The sequence below is a fragment of the Ceratina calcarata genome, unplaced genomic scaffold (assembly GCF_001652005.2).
Source record: "Ceratina calcarata isolate Rehan_Ccalc_2016 unplaced genomic scaffold, ASM165200v1 scaffold579.2, whole genome shotgun sequence".
Lineage (NCBI taxonomy): Eukaryota > Metazoa > Arthropoda > Insecta > Hymenoptera > Apidae > Ceratina > Ceratina calcarata.
This window is the reverse complement of record NW_017177008.1, coordinates 172,134-183,411: the sequence shown is the minus strand read 5'-3', so window position 1 is coordinate 183,411 and position 11,278 is coordinate 172,134. Positions and strand designations below refer to the sequence as shown.

At 47.3% G+C, this 11,278-nt stretch overlaps 1 protein-coding gene and 1 long non-coding RNA gene across 7 annotated transcripts in view; one reads left to right on the top strand and one right to left on the bottom strand.

Annotated features, from left to right (window-relative positions):
- Positions 1-11,278, bottom strand: part of LOC108629663 (protein bric-a-brac 1) — a 182,981-nt gene that overhangs the window by 145,451 nt on the left and 26,252 nt on the right. The window lies entirely within an intron of this gene.
- Positions 1,602-7,147, top strand: LOC113464885 (uncharacterized). The gene is made up of 3 exons (XR_003389755.1): positions 1,602-1,780; positions 3,264-3,547; positions 4,648-7,147. It is a non-coding gene; the product is annotated as an uncharacterized LOC113464885 (long non-coding RNA).

Sequence of the window (11,278 nt, the reverse complement as noted above, 5' to 3'; positions counted from 1 at the left end):
GTTTGGGAGTTATTGACCAAAAACGAAAATTTGGAAGAAATTGAAGGGGTACCCCTTGGAAAAATCTCGGAAAAATCGAAAATTTTTTTTTGTTGTTTATTATCAGCAATGTTCTTCCGACGTCTGATTTCTTTTTAAAAAATGTGTTTCTAAAGTGCATAAACTTTTAGGATTGATTGTATAGCCAATACATCCTTAACGCGTTCATAAAACGATTGAATTTAATTGTTTCTTACGATCGTTTTTAATGGAAAAGTTATCATCGATTTTTTACTGCCGTTTCATCCCGCCTCGTCTTAAATGCAAACTAGCCGCGCGCTTATCGGGAAAGATCAGGATGGAAGAAGAAAAAAAGCGATTTCGGGGCGAGATATCCGGGAGAGATCGCGGCCGGTGACGAAAGACAGTTATATAAAAGATGGGAGGTGTGGGTTACCGGTAGGCGGTGCAAGGAGGATGCAGTGGATGGGAAGAGGGTATTCGAAACGAAAGAGGAGACGCGGGGCGAACGTTCGCCCCGCAACAATCCTATCTGGCCGTGTAAATCTCCGGGCGTCGTAACGAAGCGGCAAATCGAAACTAAACGGTAGACCATGAATGGGAAATCAGAAAATAACGTTACGACGCGCGAGGTCGAACACTTCCGGCAAAGGGACAGCCGTGGGGGAATGCGCTCGCGATCCGCTTCGCGGCTCTCCATCAACGATCGCGAAACTCTTTCCTTCTTTAAAAAATTTACACAACTTTTACGACCGATCGCTGTCTAGCGAAAAGCCCGGCCAGTGCACCATCGAGGATCATCTCGATTGCACATCACGTTGTAACCATGTAATGGATCACATAACGAATCGTACGATGAATCCTGAACAATATTTTCAAACGATTGCTGTCTATCAAAAAGTCTGACTAGTGCGTCATCGAAGATCGTGTCAATTCCATATAATTGGAACGACACGATAAATCATATAACAGATGATAAATTATGAAATTGTGCTGCTAGTATTTATATTATTTAGAATGTCCGAGGATGTCAGATTGTCGATCGAATGAATCAGTAAGATAATTTACATTAATACTGCGTGTTAAACGCGAGGTACAAGACCGGACATCAACGGGTTAATCGAAACTGATTGCGAGACATTGTCTTCGATTATGCAATTTTAGTTTGTTAACAGCGTTTCCGAATCTTCTGCACCTGCAGAAGCTGATGCAATTTATAGGATACGAACAGATGCAATAAAATCATATCCAATATTGATCAATTAACAAACTGAAACAACGATAAAAAAAAAAAAAGTCAATGCTTGTAGACGAGGAGAGGGACACGCGGCACGATTTGTTTGAACTCCAGAATTCAATGAGTCAGATGTGGAAAAAACAGTCGAGACGAGGGAATTGAAGTTAGTTTTGGAAAATTTCGATGCGAACGAGGTCTATTATTCGCGTTAGCGGTATACGCTGGTAATTTGCAAGAGTAGAACGATTTGCCCGGACAGCTCCGCTTATATAAATAATATATCGTTATGCGAAAGAGCGCATAAGCGGGCAGGCGAGGAGGAGTGCACGCTACTCGTCCGTGTCCGATGCACGTGTCTTTGGAACGGGTTACGTAAGCGCATCCCATACACGCGACGACGACGGTGAACGCGGTGCTGTGTGTGCATGTACGCGGGACCGACTGTTTGCGAATACGCCTGGGACGTACACAAGTTCCGAAGGAAATCGGTACACGATAGCGCTCTTTCATGATGCGGTTCTACGCGGCCGGCCGCCCGTAATAGTAAGTATAATGTCTTTATCGTTATAACCGGTATTCCATGCAATGTACGAATTAAGCAAGATTTTCTCGTGACGCCGAGTCCGAGTTCCCGTCATTAAAGGAATCGACGTTACGTAGGCAAAAGAATAATATCTTTATCCGTCTACGTATCGAATTAGATGCGTGGATCGCGCGATCCACGCATAATGCGCGACGGCAAAATTATACATCGTATTTCAATACGAGGTGAATCAACATCGTAATAAAAATTGTTATTCGAAATAATCTAATGTTTAGCGATTCTATTAAAAAAACATTGGCACCGTTCCCGAAGAATAGGACGCATTAATTCAACGAGCTTCGGCAAATACAGAATTCATATACCATATCTTTTAATGTATACGGGAAAGGATGAATTATTTCATACGATTATTCTTATTGATTCGCTCTGCATAATACTTGTAACGCGTGTTCCGTCGAGGTAACAGATACTCCCGGCCGGCATAAATTAACTCTCATTTTTACGAGGCTGCGTTTCCGTTATTAGCTTCGGTTGCATCTTGGTTGCATCGCTCCGCCGCGAAATTTACATAAATGTTCGACTATACTTCCGACGCGAAATTCGTTTCCCCCTTCCGCGTGACACGCTTCGCCGGGTCCTACGGACGCGTTTTGTTCGTGAACGGACTCCGAATATCTCGAGATCGTGCGAATCGCTGATTCTTATCCAAAACGACACGTTCATGAGATCAGTTTAAAAAATGCATTTCGATTTTCGTAATTGATATTCGTCAGGCATCTTTTTCGTGATCCTATCGAGGATCGTTTTGCACGTTTCTAATCGGGATCGAACGAACCTTAGAATGCATAATGCCTTTTACCGTCGTCACGTGTCGCGGAACGTGGCCGGAGATTCTGTTTTTGCCGATGCGTGGCTCCGTTGTTCCTCTTTCGCCCGGTCCCTTCGTCTTTCTCGACTCCGTTTGAACCGCGAATGTATTATCGTCGAATCGAGCCGAGTCGATCTCCGACGAGCAGGTGGACAGGGCTTATGAATAAAATACGGTTCGAAGATTTGCCGAGTCGCCGCGGCTAGATCCTCCGTCCGCATTTGCATCCGCATTACGCATACCGGCGGGCTTGCGTAATATTATAATCAGCCTCGGGAAAATAAATAACTATGGCGTCTACGCGCGGTCGCACCACTCTCCGCCCCTCTCGCCGTTTTTACCTAGCCGCTAGATAACTATCTTCCCGTTTCCTGTTGACGGGTCGCGTTGGCTATACCGTGTACAATGCACGCATCGATCCGCTGGCAAGAAACAACGCAACAAATTGTTCGAATGAACCGATAGAAAATCGAGACTTGGCAATGTTTCATTCATTAAGACGCTGGCAATCGTATATTGAAAAGCCTGGCGAGTATTTCAAAATCGTCGAGGATCTCATGAATAATTTCAATAAAATATTACAAATTTTAATTGGCTCCTTGATATTCTTGTAGAGTCTCATTGGTGCGTTTTACGATGTCTGACGAGAGTTACGAGCTAGCTGTCAGGCAAGGAACAATAGTGCGTAACTGGAAGAATCGTATTGAGAGAGGGAACGAAGGCAAATTATCTCTGGTTCGGAAGAGGGATGACTGGAGTTTCCGAAAACCGAGTACAATCCCGTTCTCGTTGCCAATCCACGCGGATCCCGGAGGCAGCAGAGAATAAGTAGAGCGCTGCATTGCGTAACGCAAAGCAGGCGTATCGGTTGCCCGTGATTTGGTTCGATCCTCAAAAGGTTCGTTCCGTGCACTTGCACGCTCGCGCAGGAAAAAAAAATAGGGGGGCGGATGGCCGACGTAGGGACGGGGGCAGGTCGGATCGGCAGATACGTACGAACGCGCAAATGACAAAACACGTATTACGTATAACTGGAGTCCGTGCTAGAGATCAATACACATAATAGAGGGTATCTATAGCGCGCGCAACCCGTGCTCATTTACTTAATTGTGTTCTATACGGTATAACCGAGGTATGGTGCGCGACTCGTGTAGGTACGCGGCTGCTGGCTGTTGCACCCCTCCTCGACCTCTCATCCTCCTCTACCTTCTCTCCCTCCTTCCTCTTCCTGTTCCTCTTCCTCCTGCTCCCTGTTACCCTAGTCCCACCCGCGGCCACCCTCTCGCCACCCCCCCGATGTCCATAGGGCCGAGTGTGCGTAATATTCAGACGTATAACGTGCCGGGGCCACGTAGGTACATTGGCATCAATTTATGGGGTGGGAGGGTGCGCCAGATATATACGATCCGATAGGGTTGAATATCTCGTGCTTTTGTGCCCATCTACACCTCCTCCTCGTTTCCATCTCTACTCGTCTTTCTCTCGACGAGCCTCCCGTCTGCAGCCCTCCCCGCCTCCCCCCGCCCCTGTTCCCCCGGCCCTTTCACCCATTATCTTCTCGCATATGCTTTCTCTTCCGCGTTTCTCTCCGCCTCCCTTCTTTTCTCGCGTCTGTTCCTCCGCCGTGTGTATCGTTCCACGCATCATCCGGTCTTGCCAAGCATCCGAAAGGGTACTTCGACCTCGACCGCGACGCCGTTCGCTCGATCCCGCTTCGAGCATCTCTCGAATCTTGCGTTTCGCGGTTACGCGACAAAGGAAAAGTCGCGCACCGGAGGCTGCGCGCGGTAATTCGTACAGCGCGATCACAGGGGAGCGTGTAGGGTTCTCAACGTTTTTCGCTACGGGCCCTCTTCGAACGCGATTCCCTGACAAACTTCGCTCGAGACCAGACGAATAGATTCGTACGATAAAAGGATACGTTGAATTTGAAGTTAGGAGGCAGGACGGAGAGAATCGACTGTGATCGTTTTAATTGTGGAAACGCGTGACCCCCAGGGAGAAGTCATTGGACCCGGTCCCGGTCTACGGTATCGATGGGAGAAAAAAAAGGAATGCAAGTATGGAATATGGCGGGAATAATTTGGGAGGCCGGCTCGAAATCGGTAAATCGCGACGGGCAATGCTAATAAGCGCGCGTGATATCGCAAGAATTTGGCGAGCGCGAAAATCCGAAAGCGATCCACGGGTCAGCCGGCCGACAACTGCGACGAACAACAAAATGTCGACCGCAATTATGCTGTAATTAACTTGGAAGCGTACCGCGCGCACACTCACCTCTCGGCGATACGCGAGCGGTACACCGACAACAAAAACACAGGAACAGGAAACGCACGCACACCCACCGGCGGGCACACCGGACGCGGCGCGGCTCGCTTCACAGGTGGTTGGGGATTTTTGTATTTAGCGGTTGGCACCGCCCGGCGTTCACGCGTTTACACGCGCCGCCTGGCTGCATTATGCATGTTTGTGGTACCAGAAGCGAATTTAAACCAACTACCTCCGATCTATTCTCTCTAGCTTGTCTTCACCCCTTTCGCTCGTTCTCCCCATCCCGTTCGCTACTCTAATTCTGATTATCGAATCACGACTTTTACGCTTCCCCGTCGGCTTCGCGAGCTCGTCTCCACCTTGCGTACGAACAAATTCTTAAATCATAAATGCCCAACGAGCAATCATAAACATTTATACATGTTAAAGCTGAATTCTGTATGCAACTAATTATACATTACATTAGTTACATTCCCGTGTATCACAGTATAATTACGTTGACATTAACAGGGTGAATCGATAAGAATCGCGATTTGTCAAAACATGATTCGTCGAGCTTCGATATAAAATCTTCTGATGAACCGAAAAGACAATTAATTTATATCATGGGGTCAACTGTCTTTAAAAGTTGAAGAGGACGATATCCTATGCACGAAATTGCAATTTAAATTAGTTGCTATCCACAGGTGAATTGCAGTATAATGACATTATCATTATATATATGTTTTAGCACTTTAAATATTTATTGCCTTGTTCTCGCGTATCAAATACGGTATTAACGATACACCGGGGATTAGTATTTCACCAGATCTCATCGAACGTTTTGAACATAAATGCAAACTTGCTACTTGCTCGACCTTAACCCATTACCCGTTGCAAATTAATAACAAATGAATAATGATTAAAAAAAAAGAATTAAAAAGGTCTCAACGGTCGAATTTTGTTCCACTAAAAGGATGCACTAAAGGATCGCTTCAATTTTATTTGTTTTATGGTTTGAAACTCGTGGTATGAACGATAGAGGAAAAAAATAATGGAGTAAAGGTGGAATGAAAGAGGGCTGGCGTTGGACCGATCGGCAGGCCGAGGATGTCGCGCGAGGATCAGCGCGCGTTACGCGGATATGTACGTCAAATCAAAATGCACAATCCCGGCAAATCATTTCGAATATTTCATAATGGGCGCGAAATATCATTACCTGCCGCCTGTGCGACACCCTGCACCCCGCCCCGCGTGCCACCGTCCCTCGTGAATTCGGCCGCCGCGTTGACTCCCTGTGCATTCGCGAATATTATACCGACGCGGAAGAGGGTTTGCGGGAGCGAGAACGTAGCCGTGCGCGAAGGAAAGAGAGGGTACGTGCACGTACACGGGAAAAACACATTGCCGAGGTTGCACACGCGCGCACGAACACGACGGGCTATGCAACCGGGACTAAATTACGTTCCCCGTAACGCGTTTAGCCGCGAATCGCATTGCGAGCGATCCGTATAACCCGAATATCGGCCGCACGCCAGAGACAGGCCCGACCGACCAACCAACCGACCGACCGACCAAGAGCGAGTCCGGGAACGATCATTACACCCATCGATGAGAGATTTCACACTCCATTTTGATCATCGATCTTACCCCACCGTCCCTCGATCCCTCGTTCCATGCACTTACGTTACAACCGGCGAGTAGACCGGACCACGTTCGAATAGTCACGTAGTGCGAGGAACGGTAGCATACTTCAGTATAGGAATAGAAATTTCTGTATTAATAATAAATGTATCGTTTCGGCGTTTGTAGAAATGCTATAAAATCGTTAATTATAAAAAAAGACATCATACTCTTCGTAATTTCCACGTGTTACGTTATTTCAAAAACTATACTCCGAATCGATACGTAGCGTCGTAAACGTAAGCTACGTCTGACTACTATTGTCTGGATTCCCTGCGACTCCGAAACTGGACCGCCACTCTTTTAAATTCCCTCGGTTGAAACTTGAACTTCAATCAATGTCTCGCATGAGATTTTCCTACCCCATCGTTTATATATAAATAACTGGAGAACGATTTACTGTACGAGAAGAAGGAATTGTTGAATCGTTCGAAATTCGACAATCTCGTCAGAATGTAAATGGCGCGGTAAGCAATGGAACGGAACGGCGACGTCCTAGCTGGTAGGGTGGTAGCGAAACTAGTAGCGGTATAGTTAGTAGCCAGCAGCGGGCAGACGGCAGCTAGGCAGGTAAGCAAGGTATATACTAGTAGCAACGGCTCATCGTTATCCATTTGCCTTGCTCCCTAGCTGGTCAGGCTCCGCTTTCTCCGTTCCTCCCCGGCCCACTCGTTTCCCTTTCCCTCCCTTCCCATCCCGGGCTCCTCCACCATCGTCGTTGAAATCACCACCACTAGCATCAGCGTCAGCAACGGCAGTATACACGGTACACTCCGTACTACTCTGGAATCGCATCGCGGCCACTCCAGTTGCATTGCGGCCAACACCAATCCGCACACAACGCGCCGTGCCTAGCCTCGTACGCTGCCGTACAGAGAAATACGCGCGCGGCACACGCATTCACCCACACGAGCGGCCACGCATCGAAGCGAACGATGCGTACACACATAGACACACGCACGCGCGCAGGCGAGCGAGCACACGGGAGCGAGCGTACGCGAAAGCACAACGGCCTAGCGTTGCCCTCTGCCTCCGGCCAGAGATATCGTTAGCATGCCTTGCTAATCACGGACTCGATAATAATACCGTGATTGATAGGACGAACCCCGTTCCCTTCTCTTCGTTCGCCGCCACCACCACCTCCGTCGCTACCTTCCTCATCGTACAACCTCCTACAATCCCCCCGCGAGTCCGCCTCTGCAACCACCTCCGCATCCATCTCTGCCCGTGCCTCCTCGAAACACGGAACGTTCCACCCCTCGAGAGAGCAGCCATTGCGCCCTTCTGACTTTCTCTTCTCTTGTCCATTTCCCTCACCCATACACGCGTTCTCTCCCCCATCGACCAGGATTCTTCAAAATGTTTGCGCTCAAGATTTTACAACTCATTCCCCCTCGTGTTGCCTCTCCAAATCAGAACCCGAACCGAAACAAAGACCGTTCCCGTTCAGATGAAAAGTGTCCAATTTCCATCTTCTATTGAGTTTCTAAGTAGATCACAGATCCGATGCGTTTATATAAAGGTCTGATTTACAGATTACAGAAGAATAGATTTACAGAGAATAAAGAATGCGTGTAACGTGAAAGAATAAGTAAGAGTCTTGCAAAATATACAACAGAACGACGACTAGAATGTAGATAATTACTTCTAATGAATAAAAGAGATGTAGAATTAGTTTTTGAAGAACGATGTTCTACATAGAAATGGGCAAGCTACTTATAAGAGACCGCGAAATGAATTTGTTGCGGGGACCGTTTCAATTATCCATAATTTATTTAAAGCCAATAAGCGCGAAGGAAAGGTCCGGTCGGGTGCACGCACCCGTTTTATGTGGTTCGTTCCGTCTCTCTTTTTCCATCCGCCGTATTCGCCGTATTCGAGGGTGTACGAAACAGCTATGCTAGCTATGATACCATTAGCATCGGTGATTAATGTATGCCGCAGCCTGTTCCACGGCAATGCGCGTATACCCGTGTATACTCCGTGATTGACTCGTAGCCGCGGGAACGACCGGACTAAAAGAAAACACCGGAGATCGCGGATCGAAACCCGTTTTTCCCGCCTCCACCCCTCGATCGTCGATAAATCAATCCAGATTCCAACGATCCGACCAACCTTCGAAATACTCAAAGAATTTTTTCTTATTCGATGATTCATGTAATAATTGATATTACGTTTCGTATAATGGTCGTTACGATAGTTGGTACAACCGCATTGGTCGAATTCACATTGCAAATGCATTTTCATATATGCATTTTAATAAAACCGCGAACGTTAAAAATCTACGTCGATGGTGAAATGGTACACCCGGTATAAATTTGGCGAGGGTGGATTACATGCCGTCGGGCTGCCGAGGCGTACGCGCATTCTACATTTTAGGCTGTCCGAGACGAAACCTTGGAGAGGTATCCGGGGAACGAACGCGCCTGTTCCGTAGATCGATACCGCAGCTTCGATTTGCGATGGACGAGATGGGAAGAGATCTTTCGATAGAGCGTTCCGCGTTACGTGTCCTCGAACGGGTTGCGGAACCGGGAATTAATTATCGTCGAACACACACGCGTTTACCGGGAGCACCGTATCACCCGCAAATGGATATGTGTTAGCCTGTACTTTGTAATTAAACTGCCACCCACTCCGTAATAGTTAACAACAATAGGGCAAAGTACGCCCTCCGACTCGGAGGACTTTCGACTGCTGATTGTCTCACAAAATTAATGTTGATCACGCGATAATAGAATCATGAATAGTTTCGAAATATATAGAAATAATTTCCAGGAAAATTTGCCACGGGACATCGTTTAAATCATTTATGAACGGGGGTGCATGCAATTACCGTAACGTTGCACAAGTTGCGACGTAAAAAAAGTGTACCGCGACACGGTCGCAGAATATTTATACGGTTTAGCATACGTTAGAGCATAGATACGTAATAAATTTGTTGGAAACAGCTGGCGGATTTCTATTGATATATTCATAGATGTGGGAAATAGATATCGGCCAAGCAATATCGCAAGGTTGCTTTAATATGTATTGTTAAATTAATTATGGTAGTTAGCTCGAGCGAGGCTCGCCTAGTCCTTGTTCACAGTGCTAGATACCATCGGGAGAGTGGATGCTGGGAAGAAAAATGTGAAATTCAAGACTGGGAATAATTCCTTTCCTGCTTGTTTAGTCGTTTTTCCACCTCGCTCGAGGCACGCTGTTTTTTTGTTCTCCTTCGAGTCTCTCTACAATTTATTAACGTCCGCGAATTCCATCTAATAAGAATAAACTACGAGGAAACTGAATCGAATATTAGAACTTATCGGCTCGCCTAGCGAGTTTTTATATTTATTCATTCCATAAACTTCGGCTTGGACATTTTTATACCGGGTCCGCGTTTATAGAAAAATTGTATCTGTAGAACGGTACGATTCTATGTATTTCTTCATCGATATTACGGACGTTCTATCTTGTATGAAAACTCACGGCGTATTTATAATGCAACGAGTAAACGATTGAGATTTAGTCGAAACGAGGAAAGAGAGAATTGGAACGAGCGTTGACTCTCGACTAATTTCCTGAAGGTTTTTAGGAATCGGTGAATAATGAATAACGAGATTCGATTAAAGCGAGCCCCGGAGTTCGAAATCTCGGCGGATTTTGTCGTGCGGTTCGGATACACGCCGTGGGTGGAGGGGAATATGTAAACTGAGAATCGCATTAATATTCAGGCTCGCGGAGGTCTTAAGAAAGAAGAAACTCGTGGTAGGCAGTCGGCCGCGCAGGCAGCCGAGGAGAGAGAGAGAGAGGAGGAAGCGGGTGGGCACGGAGCCGCGATCCATAAAAATGTCGGGGCTTCCGAGTGACGGCCGGAAACCGGGAGATGGACAGGGCCAATTGTTTATATTACTCGGTGCAACAATGGGAGTCCGTGCTCCGTGTAGTATCGTAATACATGCTACGGTGCCTGCATTCTTTTTCCAGGAATTCGACCGTGCCTCGGTTGTTGCGATAATGCCAACTAATGTTCCTTTCCTTCTTCTTCTTCTTCTTCTTCTTCTTCATTCGCGCTCGCCTGATTTTTATTGACCCTACTCCCGAGAGTCAAGGTGGACGGAAGGCCCCCGCGCGTTTAGCATTTTTCCGCTTTTTCACCCAAAGGAAATATGACATCGTTACGGCGGTCGCGACAGATCTTTTAAAGGTTCAAAGCGGGGAGCGACGCCGTTTCTTTTTGACCCACGTCTGAATCGTATTAACGAGCGTTCGGCTCGCGATCCACGTTTCCTAGACGTACCGCTCCTCTCTCACGTACACGGGTCGAGTACCGCGCGACGAAAAGATACGTACGGCCGTACGAAATTTCGTTCGTGAAAGTTTCAGGATATCGAGAAACCCAAGGTTGAGCGAAAGAACGAAAAAGAGGAGACGACGAAGCGAACGGGGTGAGAGAGGTAGCGAGCGAGATGGAGGTGGAAGAGTTTCGCTACCTTTACAGTAAAGTAAAATCCACAGAGCGCTATGCTACAAAGCAGGTCTGGCCATTAGGTATTTATTAAGTTTAGAAATTTATAGACGCCTCCTGGGCGCGGGCCCCGTCGACCCCCTGCGAGTAGATACGTCCCTGCCCCTGTACCCCCTTCGCTTACCCCTCCCGCGGCACCGGGTTCCGTCGTCTCCACGGCGGCGGCAGCCTCCGACCCTCAACCTC